Source organism: Hirundo rustica, chromosome 1 (genome assembly GCF_015227805.2).
Source record: "Hirundo rustica isolate bHirRus1 chromosome 1, bHirRus1.pri.v3, whole genome shotgun sequence".
In the NCBI taxonomy this organism is placed as follows: domain Eukaryota; kingdom Metazoa; phylum Chordata; class Aves; order Passeriformes; family Hirundinidae; genus Hirundo; species Hirundo rustica.
The window spans coordinates 109,026,828-109,038,074 of record NC_053450.1 but is presented as its reverse complement, the minus strand read 5'-3'; the positions used below and the strand labels follow the sequence as shown (position 1 = coordinate 109,038,074).

The 11,247-nt window shown below is 43.0% G+C and overlaps 1 long non-coding RNA gene across 1 annotated transcript; it reads right to left on the bottom strand.

The window, feature by feature from the left end:
- Positions 1–321: 321 nt before the first annotated feature.
- LOC120757780 (uncharacterized) lies at positions 322–8,188 on the bottom strand. Its single transcript, XR_009208279.1, has 6 exons — positions 8,143–8,188; positions 4,256–4,360; positions 2,335–2,479; positions 1,996–2,073; positions 1,805–1,892; positions 322–1,078 (listed from the first exon to the last, which is right to left on the bottom strand). It is a non-coding gene; the product is annotated as an uncharacterized LOC120757780 (long non-coding RNA).
- Between the last annotated feature and the right edge of the window lie 3,059 nt (positions 8,189–11,247).

Genomic DNA, 11,247 nt, shown 5'->3' with positions numbered 1-11,247 from the left:
TCCAAAAAAGAGATGGAAATTCATAGGCATTACTGATGGATCAAAGTGCATGAGGTTTTCTGGGAGCGAGTGTCTTAGGAAGTTGTAGCCCTGAAAACACTGGGACAAATGAGAACTGACTTCTGAAAGTTTGCATCTTACAGTTAAATTTTTTGGTGTTTAATATACAGAAAGTGTTGACTGAAATTGTTCTTAAAGCCAGGCATGTGTGCACTTTCAAAAACTCTGGCATTTACAGTGGGTTGACTTCTCCATTTTCCTCAACTGGGGCATGAATAGCTTGTCTATCCTCTAACCAGATATTTACTGCCATGAAACCTATGAAGATTGAACATCTCTGAACTGTTTATTTCCTGATATCCAGTGATTTTAAAAACCCATTTTTCGGTCAGAGGTAGCTATACACATAGACTATGCAACGTATACTATGAGACACCATGTACCGCTTCTCCTTTGGGATTTGGGCTTTCTCATAAGGAAGCACAACAGCAGCTGAGGAAGATTTTCAAATTTCTTCTAGCTTGTTGTATTTTGGAAACTTATTCCATGCAGACACTTGGGATATTTTTAAGAAAATTTTCAAAATGCCCAAAATCTCTGTGAAACTTGAGAATCTGAACCCCATAAACACTGTTGTTATAAAGGCAGAATCTTGCTGTGCTTTTACTTTGAGTCTCAAGCGTGTCCAATTTGTGCAAAGTCAGAGAATCTCTGCGGCACAAGGCAGCAGTGTCTACCTATTTAGATACTCCACATAGTGCAGGGGCTCTCACTCTAGCCCTGGAAGCAATGATGTTTCTGCAGGTGCAATGCTGTGCCTGACTAATTTAGGGCTGGTTAGAGGAGGATGAGTTATCTCTGTCTCCCAGTGTGGTCAAGTATCACTGTATTGCACTCTACGGGACTGCACAATACACCCAAAATTTCCTTGGAAGAGCTCTTCTCCCCACCAGAGCACCTGGTGCCCAGAGCTGGGCAAAGTGCCAGGGAAGGTCCCTGGAGACCTGCAGGGACGACAGCTCTGCATTACCACTGCCAAGTCTGCGGTCCTTGAGCAGCTCTGCCAAGGAGGGAGAACCTGAGGAAAGACGTAACGGCACATTCTTCAGCATCCTCTTTCCCCTCCTGGGCTTGCACCTACCATGGCCCACTGCCACGCAGCCATCTGGGGTGGAAGAAAACTGCACTGCACCTTTTGTGGGATTGTGTGCCTTAATGCCCTCCTTTCCCTTTGCCACAACCCAGTTTTCTGTTCCATACCTCAGTGATGGAGCCGGGCCCAGTAATTACAACCCCATGCCTCTGCTACTTACTGGGTAACCAAGCTTAAATGCAAGCTTATCAAAATTTCTTCAATAATGAAAAATAAAAAATTCTACCAGATCCCCATAGCCATCATGCCAGAAAAAACAATTTCACACCATGTGGGGAAAAGGACACACTTTGTGGAGGGCTCCAGGGCTTATCTCCCACTGTGAGGAAGGTCTGGGACATATTCTGTGCATCTGCCCTGCAGCAGAAGAATGCAATTGGCAAGGGGCAGCTGCTATCAAGCCCAACACATTCAGCAAATTCTTTGGCTCTTGTCACCTACCCAGTAGCTTTTCCTGGTCTTAACAACCTGGTTGGCAGGCACTAGAGGAGCAGGGAGAGCAGCAGGCAAAGCTGGCCAGCCCCATGGTTTTTTTTCACGTTGGCAGCCAGCACTAATGCAGGCTGTCTCTTTGGGAGGTGTTCCCCTGATAGGAGCCACCACTCAGGCCAGGGTGGCAGAGAAGATACTGCCCCAGATTAGAAACCATACCCTCTCTTTTCTTCCTCCCCCTTTAACATGGGCCATCTAGTCTTGTGCATCCTGATATCCTGTGCATCCTGAATTGCTGCTGGGACAACTGAAATAAACCAAACAGAAAACTAAGTCCAGAATAAGGCTCAGAGGAAGACAACCTCAGGCACAGTTCCAGTCACAGTAGTAAAGCTAGGTTTGCTACAAACCTGTTAAAAGTTTTACTGCAAATTTTTGTAGGAGGTTTCTTGTGTTCCAATGGAGTTCTTCTGGTGGAATATCTATTTCTGGATAAATTTTCCATTTCAGGAGTAGAAGAGTGAAAATGCATACACACATATGCAACAACTCTTTTTCCATCCAAACTTTCCCCACAGGAATGATACAAACCACCCAAGAGAGCAATCTAAACAGCTCCCACAAGGTGTCTGAAAGATTATTCCCCTAATACAAGAAAGCATTTGCACCAGATAAGGCATATTGAGTATCTTACTCTTGGTCTCCTCTTTCAGACATGCTAGAGCATTAAAAAAAAAAAAGCCACTCACCTTGCATAAAAAAATTTTAGATGTTTTCCACATTCTTCACTGGAGAGAAACACTCAGCAGAAGGAAGGAAAAAATTCTTCGATATTGCAGTTTTTTTAATCTTTGACAACAGGAGTATTTCAGTGCAGGTGACATGACAACACGGCTTTGAATAGGAAAACAAGGATTATATGAAAGAGAATTTAGATAGGCTAAAAGGAATTAAGTCTGTAACAATATTTAGCAATAGAGTGGTGGAAAGGAAAACTCCCATAGCACCCAGGGAGTTTCACAAAATATGTAGGAATTTTCAGGAAAAAAACCAAATCAAACCAAGAAAAACACCCTAAGAACCCATCAGCCACCCTTTAGATACAACTGTATTTTTCCTGGCAATTACTAAAGGCCCCATATCACAAAGCAAAATGAAAACATAACAGGGTGACCTTTCAAATCACCATCTGAATGCAAACAGTGCTTGACAGGGAAGGGATAGAAGGCTGTCTTTTCTCAGGTCCCAGTTATGTCAGACAGCTCTAGATCAGGTCCACCAAACAAATTGCCATGTCAAAAAAACATCCTCTACAACTGGTTCTTCTTAACAACCCTGTTGCCTTCAATTCTTGAGCATAGGAAACAGAGTGGAAAAGCTGGACTCTGCAGCCATCATTTTGTCATCTCACCAGTGTGTGTAGCCACATCACAAAGGTTTTGAAAACAAGAGCAGCAATTTAATAGCTCAGAATTTATAGGTGTAAGTAGGATAGCTTTTTCTGGAATCCCTTTCACTGAAAAAGTTCATTCATATTCATTTAGTCAGGTTGTTATACACATACTCTTATTTCTGTGCATGAGACTGAAAAGCTGGCAGCTCCATGAGTTCCAATTGCCAAAGAACTAACCACCAAGTAACAGTCTGCTATTTAAGCTCCCTGACTTTTTTTCGTCACAAAATTTCATTTTCATCTGCCTTGCAAAACTTCAGGATGAAGTTTCCATGGCAGATGTCTGAGGCTAAGCACGTATTTGCTGAAAATTCCTATCAAGGTGGTCCTTGCTCCCCCTGAGAATATCATCAGAGAGGAAGTATGCTGTCTATGTTGCGCCTCTGCATGTACAGTACAGCTTTCAAGACACAACTTGAAATTTTGGTAGAAGGAAACTCCAAATAGTGTTTGCAAACAGTGCTTTAGGTGAAGTCAGAGTTGAAGAAAATCAAGGCAAGATCAAGTGGCATCCAAGGCAGAGACTCATAGGAGTAAGGCTTGCAGGTTAGAGTAGGAAGCAGTGGGATGTGATGAAGAGCAGCAGAGGAGTAGCTGGACTCAGTTGTGGTAGAATTAGAAAATGAAAATGGATTTCTCAGACTTTGGAGTGACAAGGAAAAGGCATGGGAGGAATTGCAAGGTAGGAGTAAGAAATGTGTCAAGGAGGGATGAAGGGCTGTGCACTACCAGCATTCCCCAGTAATTCACACTGAGGAAGGAGAGAAATGTAGGCCTTGTAAAAGGAGGGTCTGAAGTTTGCAGCTTCAGCAATTTGTCAAGCTGGAGAAGCTAGAGCTGTTCCTCTTGGAAGAGGATAATTCTGAGGGAGGAGCTCAGCAATTTGATTGGATTCAAGAGCATTAATATTGTGAAAACGGTAAGCCTGGGAGTTCAATGATAGCATTATAAAGTCTATTTCTTAAAATGTGAGACTTGCATACCATTTCAAATGTTGAACAGACACCTTCCAAGCTCTTCAATCCATATTCCTGGCTGTGAGTGTTCAGTGATAAACTCATCACTCCTGGAAACTTGCTTGGGTTTGTGCCTAACAAATTACTCATAGAGTAATATGTTAATCCTCCCACAAAGAAAAAAAAAAAAAAAAAAAAGAAAAAAAAAGAAAGAAAAAAAAAGCGCTGTTCCTTTGTATACTCAGAGCATGCCCAAATTACCTATTGTGGTCAGTTGTAAAAGCAGAAGTCAGGATTTTATAGTTTCCTAGATTATTATAACAAGCACAGTGTGCGCACTTTTTCTTATACCTCTTACAAAATTACCTGCAATAAAAAATAAAGAACACAAGTGACACTGTGTTACACCCTGAGAGACACTACATCATCTTGGTCTGTTGTACATCAGTGGATTTTGATCCTTTCACGTGTTGTATCCCGAGGTTAAGCGAGGGACTGATTTTAACATACCCAAGCTCTAAGTGTCAGACATCTGAAGCAGATTAATGATGTTGGTGTAAAACTGCCCCTGATAAAATGCTGCAGTACGGACCCAATCTCCAGTCTGATTACAGGACTAAACCAATCCTCTGTCTATCAAATCAAGCTTCAGCCGCCATTGTTTATCTTATTCTTAGCAAAGGAAATCTGAATAAACATATAAACTAGATCTAGAGCCCTCTTCACTCTCTTTTGACTGCCTCAGGGTTAAGACGAAGTAAAAGCAGAAATATCCCTGCTTGTTTTTGCCACAAAGGCTCAAAAGATTGCTCTCAGATCACACAGAAGCTCACAGAAAGTAAATAATCATCTTGTGGGATGTTGAACACCCACAAGATGCTGCTCTGTAGGAATTACGGCTTCTCGTGATTGCTCCGTCAAGATGAAAAAGCCTGCTGAAGACACGGCATTGATCCGAGTCCTGCATTCCTTCCTGGTTCTCCCACTGACCTGGGGAGTGATGTGAAAAGGTCATTTTGCTACTCCGTGTCTTTGTCTCGCTTCAAAGTCCCCACCTTCTGTGCTTGGCTCTCGCCCTGTTTGCACACAGCCTAGGAAAACCTCAACTGCAGCCTACACATTCGAAGGTAACTAAATCACAATTAGTCACCCTGATGCAAGTGAGGTAAATCTGGGTAGTCAGTTCATCATTACTCACTCCTATTTGTTTAGCTAAGGTAGTGCAAAGCCTATTTTAAAAACAAAGTAATAAAAATGTTGACAGAGGGCTTCTGCTTTTGGAAGAAAAAAATAATCAGGACTTTCCCAGACTGAAAATGGTTTAGGGCACTACTCTCATCCATCACTTTGTACGGCTCCATGATAAGTCTCCTTAAAATTGCAAGTCATTCTCCATCAACATATACAGACAGCTCTCTAGCAGGACACAAATGAAAACAGGCACAAAGCTGCTTATTGGTAAATAAATCAAAGAAGAGGAATTGGGAGAAGGAAACAACACAAAGCTCTCTCTGTCAGGATAGAAGAGATTTATGTGAGAGTTTCGCTGATGCTTCAGGCCACTGGTGCCATTTTCCAGGGTATGAATGGGCGGATCTTTTGCATACGTTTTGCTGGGTTGACTTAAGTAAGTCTTGACAACTCTCTTTCCCTGGGGATTAGACTAAAAGTATTGTTTAGAAATCTAATATATGGTTTATTTACTCAATTTGTGCTGAGCACTACAGTTCCTTCAGGCCAGCTTCAGCAGTCCATTACTCCATTAATGCTCCATTACTGAAATTAGTGCTGTAATTGGAAGGAGGGAGGATGATGGGGAAGGGGACACTTTTTAAAGGAGCAGGTCCCACTTAATCCCATCACAGAAGAAAGCATTAGAAAATTCTCAACTGCTCCCTCCCAAGCCCTTCCCTTAGGAAAAGGGTCTTGAAGAGAAATTTCTCTCTGGTGGCTGACATGCAATAGCTGTGCAGTGAAAAGACAGGTCTGAGGAACTCACCACCAGACCTCCCTTCAAACGAGAGGACACAGTGACACCATCAAGAAGCCTCCACACAGAACTGCCCTGTGCCAGACATCAGCAAGCACGTAGGTTTCACCCTAAGCTTCTGGCCTCTTGCACAGTTTTGGTGCTGCTAATGGGACCACTGGTACAGTCTCTTCTCCCACTGTCCCTGCACTGTCAAACTGCAACTGGCTGGGTTGGGTTCCTACCACAGGTCCTCCTTGAAGACATGGAAGATGACTGTGTTTCTGTGACCCTTTTCACTGCTTTGCTTTACTCATCCATTCCCCAAATTCAGGATCTGTGTATGAATATTTACTAATTACTAAACTTAACTACAAAAAGGAAATTTTATGGATGTTGTATCCAAAAATTTTATACCTCCATACAATCACATAGCCTGCAATAATTTTCAATATTAATTGTAAGCAAGTTGCTAAGTAACAAATACTCTGTAGAGTTTTTCTGGATAAATGAAATATATTTTCCAAATATGCATATTTATTGGTTTAGTTAAATAGAAGACCTGTCAGGAGTCTAGCAGGAGGGTAATACAATAACCCTAAAGAGGTCATCTGTTAAAAGAGATTAAAGAATTTACAATAAGAAGAAATGCCAATGCTTTTAGCTGGGATGCTGCTGATTCCATCTTCCAGCCTGTGACAGGATTTGTTTCATCAAGGCTGGAACTGGAAAATCCCAAAAGAAACTAAAGAATTAAAAGATCTTTCACTATGGAGGTGAGGCCTGTGAGGACAGGTACTACTCCTGAATTTGTTCATGAGGAGCAGACTAACACAGTGTCAGACTTTGCTGGAGTGGCCAAAATAGCAAAACAGCTATTACAGCAGGGTAGAACCTATGGTAAAGTTCACATCATATCCTTATCTTCTCACATTTGGTTTTGTTCTTGTTATTGCACAGACTCAACAAGATTTACTCTGAAATAGATGTTTTATTGCTGGGAAAAGCCACTGGTCTGAAAATCTATCTAGAAAGAAATTTATTTGTTAAAAAAAATAAAAAAAAAAAAAAAGAAAAAAAAACACCACCCCACAGTGTCAAAATAAATACCAGCAAACCATGTATCTTACAAGCTTATAAAAAAGAAAGTTAGCTCTCTTCCATTCAGACCTCTGTTTTGAGGAAAGCACTGCACTCCTTGAGGAAGTAAGGAAAGACACTACTCCTTTAAGCTGTCCTACTGATCAAGGCAGCTTGTCCCTAAACCTCTCTGAGGCCAAACCACAGGGGCAGGCTGAGAATTTGTCACACCTTCCTTGTCCAAAATCTGAGCCCCAGTTGAAAATTAAGGGTGTGAAGGAGAGCTGCACCATTAAGAGTCAGCAGATAAACTGTGGGGAAGGCTCTTTGCAGCATACATGTGCCCTCCATTTCCCAGGTTTCTGGGACAACAGGTTGTTGTCTCTCTGGGCATCCAGCATCATCTCAGAGACCTGTGTGCCTCTGGTGGCTGCCAGCAAGTAATCAGGCACCAAGCCCTTGGCTGAGAAATGCATCAACATTCAATGGAATGCTAAACATACTCGTGTTGCTGAATGCCACTGAAAAAGGACTTTTTTAGAAAGTTGCAGATGGCTACTTCAGGGTGGAGATGGACAGGATACAGTGGAAATAACATTTCAAAAATAATAAAACCTGCTGAAAGATGCTTCATCTTTCTAACTTTCAGGCTACCGTGAATTTCTCAACAAGACTTTAGGAGGAGAGAGAAAACTGGGAGGGACAGGAGAACGCCATCTCAAGAATTAAATCCCAATTAACACACCATCAGTGACGAAGGATACATTTTACATGGTCGATTAAAAGACTCCTCCCTATTGATCTTTGCAGCTAATCATTGTCCTACCCTTGCTTAGGGAGTGCAGACACAAACCAGCGATCTAAATTTATTGAGACTCCTGACAATCAATAGGTCAGACTCATGGAGAGCATTACACAGAGAGCATCTCCACTGACTCATCACAAACCACCAAGACACAGGTCTCCAGCAGGTCCCTAAAGCCATTCCCCTCTCTGCTCAGACGGTTCATGCAAGGCCAGGGCTGCTCTGTGTATACTCCTTGTCAAAGTCCAGACAAACAACCTGTGACAAAACAACAGCCACAGTGATCCCTCTCACCTTCAACTCGGCATCATGGCATGAGAGCTGGATACCTGGAGGCAGCAGACAGCCTGCCACATGAGCCCTGCAGCTTTGATTTAAACAAAACAAAAGTGAGTAGCTGTAATTTCACAGATGCGAGCAATTCATTAGCCGGGACAAGATGTGGTCGCTCTAATCTGGAGTGACTGGGGAGCTTTTGATGCAAATAGCCATTTGCAGCTGCCTCTCACCAGCTCAGTGCTAGGCAATAGACTGTGAGATGGAGAAAATAAAACCTTATGTTAATTGAGAGCCTGCAACAGAGCAACAGCATTGCCAGGCAATATTTCTGGGCCTGCCATGTGCCCAGGTGATCTGCCACTTCGGGATTTTATAGTACGTGATAACAAAAGGATCACACACTCCATTAAATTACCTAGATGACTAGTGCTCATTTGACTGCAATTAAAGGGCCAGAAGTAAAATCCCTGCAAGTCATGGAGGTGGGCACCCAGACGGTCCAGGACTGAGACGGCAGATGGGGGAAAACAAGGTTAAAAAAAAAAAAAGAGAAAAAGTGCCTTGTCACATTTTAATCAGTTACATTTGAGCTTGAGTGCCTTATACAAGGCTGATGGCACAAACCAGCCTTCCCTTGTTCTCCACTTACACTATGGCAAAGCATGTTCTCCGTAGCACTGATCACTATAGGTAACCAAAGGGGCGGGAGTATGTTTGGTCTGGAAGGACTTTTACTGCTTGGTAAATGTCAGAGAAAGTGAGAAAATGTGGGGAAGCACATGTAAAGGGGCGCTACCCACAGCAAAGCCTGGTATCAAGGATGAGGGAACTGAGAGTGGAAGGAAGCACATGCTGATTTCTGTGCATGGTGGTGTGGATGGCTTTGGCCTGGGTTACAGCTTCAAAAGAGAAGGCTCAGCCTGGGATCCACAGGAGTTTGGGATTTCAACACATGGACATCACAAGGAGCATTTCTACCTTTGATGTAAAGCAAGGGTGGTCCCAGTTAACCTTCTGGGAAAAGCAGACTCTTATCCTCTTCAACTAAGTTAGCTGAGCTAGGTCAAAACTCAGGTCATTGCAGGACTGGTCTCAAAAGAAAACCATTGAGTTCTCTTGCTAACTGCAGCAAGCTTTGCAGAGAGTACACATCAAAGGGGCAGAAATAATCCAGAAATACACTTGTGTGCTCAAGGTGAGAGAGGAGAGAGAGGAGGGATGGAAGTGGCAGGTGGTGACCTAGGCACCATGGTGCTCTCTGCTTTTCTGCAATTATAAACACAATCTGCTCTCAGGGTTTCTACAAGGACTAGACATAGCCCCAGCACAGACCCTTTAGAAGGTGCGCATGCCAACAGGTAGAAGTGCTGTGGAATAAATGAAAGTGACATGGATACTTGTTTCCTCAGTAATTTCCAAGAGCAAGTGATAAGTATTGTGGGAGACACGGCGGTCTGGTAAGAAAATGCACAGTGGAAGATTTAAAGAGAGAGAAAGAATAACTGCAAGCAAGTTACATACTGTTTCCTTTTTCATCCTACAGGCAAAGGTCTCACCACTATTGTTACGCAATGTCTTCCTAAGCCTCCTGCTGGTGAAGTGGCATCCCACAACGTCTTTGGGGACAAGCATACAGGAAGAAAAGAGGTAAAAACTGGAGAATGGGCAGAGTCATTTTAATTTAGATTACTGAATGATGCACCAAAACTGCCTGGAGGAGAAGTCCTTAGAGAAAATGGCAAATCTTCATATTACATGACAGTAATTACACTTTTACCATGAGCTAACCCTATTACAGTGTTGGGTGTGGACACAGAAGATGGTACTTCTGTAGTGTCCCTCCTAATAAAGAGCTGTCCTTGCAGGGGCCCAGCCATGGGGTTTACCATGCTCTGTCTCACTGCCCATAAAGGCTGCTTAATGCACTTCCTTGCAAGTAGATTTCTTTATGACTTTACCATGTTAGAGGAACAGGCAGGAGCAGTTATTCTTTAGTCTGTGGTCCTTTAACGTGAGCTCCAAATGAGATGTGTAATCCTTGTCCCCAATGTCCTAGCTAGACCTCTAGTGCAGGACTGGAAAAGTACCACCAACACCAATGGGGCAGGGTGTCATGACTACTCAGATCATTTGTGCTGATTTATGCTCCAGCACAGCACCCTGGAGAACAAATCTGAGCATAGTTGTGGGAATAACCCTTGGCCTGCATTCAGAAAAATGACAGAAGTTAGTTCTTCACTGTGCTGGATTGCTGGGAAACAGGTAATGTCCTCTGTGGGCTCAGGTGGCAAAGGACAACAGCTGGAGTTCAGAGCTGGAGCAACATCCTGGGGTTTTGTTGGAAGAAATAAATGTCAGAGAAACAGAAAGGAAAAAAGTACAGGAAGATGAGAGGGCAAGAAAAATATGATTAGTTAGGTTTAAGTAAAACCACAAGAAAGAATTTAGTCCAACCACTATCACATAAGGGCTTCACACCATGAACAAGAATCTCATAGCAATTGATCCATCTTTCCCTCAGGACAGCAGGGCTTGGGCAGCAGAAATTGAATTGCGTCACATTTCCCCTCTCCAAACAAAACAGCTTACAAACACCCTAAGCCCTATTGTATGTGAGGCAAAACATATGATAGACATACCAAGCAAAAGGCTTGACAGCAAGATGCAAACAAACCAGAAAAAGCCAGAAAAGCTACATCAAAGCAGGTGTTTTAACAGAGACCTCAAGGTGCTCAAAACTCATTTTGGCACTGAGGGATTGCAAATCTCTTCCTCAGCAAAAGCTGAGGGAGCCTCTAATAGGCTGAGATCAATTAACCCATGGAGGTTCTGGGTATAAGAAAGAGTATGTGGGCTGCTTCAGGAAAGAAAGAGCAAGCCAAAGATTTGGGCTGGTCCCCAGCATGGATGAGGTAGCTTGAAAATCTGTCTGAGCCTCTTTTCAAAGCATCTGAAATGGGCTCTCCTGAGAGAACAAGGATTTGTGCCAGCAAACCACGGTAGCCTGCAGTCGGCATCACACCAAAGTCTTTGTCCAAGCAATAATGGAATGGATGAAAGAACGAAAACCATCCACTTGGTACTAGAAAGACATTGAGTCTTGTGGATCCAGCTGGGCTG